Below are 532 nucleotides of genomic sequence, written 5' to 3' on the forward strand. Positions count from 1 at the left end.
AATTGCTGCCACACCAATTGCTGGCCATACTCTTAGATCTGGTTTCTAGCAATTCTGATTCAGCTGGCTTATGTGGGCTCTGGAATCTACTTATGAAAGTCAGGGGTTTAGTCAGTTTGGAAACTCCCTGAGATCAGGGATGTCCCTTACAGTTCTTGAGACTAATGATTTCATATATATTAAGACTTTTCGTCTTCACAATTGACTTGTTAATGGAAGCTTCCCTTTTTCCTGGTTTGCAGATGAAGGAACTAAAGCACAGAGAAGACCCAGTTCCCCTGTGACTGGCCCAAGGATGCCTTGCTACGTGGGCTGGAGCCAGGTCTCAGGGAGAGTCCCCTTCTACGCCAAACACCATGCCCACGTTTTCAAATTCACTCTTAGAGCTTTCCGTGCAGGTGCTTCCTTTACCTAGACCTCATTTCTGCCCCAAACCTGCGGGATTAAATTTCTTTATTTGAAAAATTTCTTCATAACACTCTAAGAGCATCATGTTATAAACGCTGGCTGTTCATGTGAGACACCATGCTTA

The sequence above is a fragment of the Enhydra lutris genome, unplaced genomic scaffold (genome assembly GCF_002288905.1).
Source record: "Enhydra lutris kenyoni isolate GAN:26980312 unplaced genomic scaffold, ASM228890v2 scaffoldscaffold377, whole genome shotgun sequence".
NCBI classification, from domain to species: Eukaryota; Metazoa; Chordata; class Mammalia; order Carnivora; family Mustelidae; genus Enhydra; species Enhydra lutris.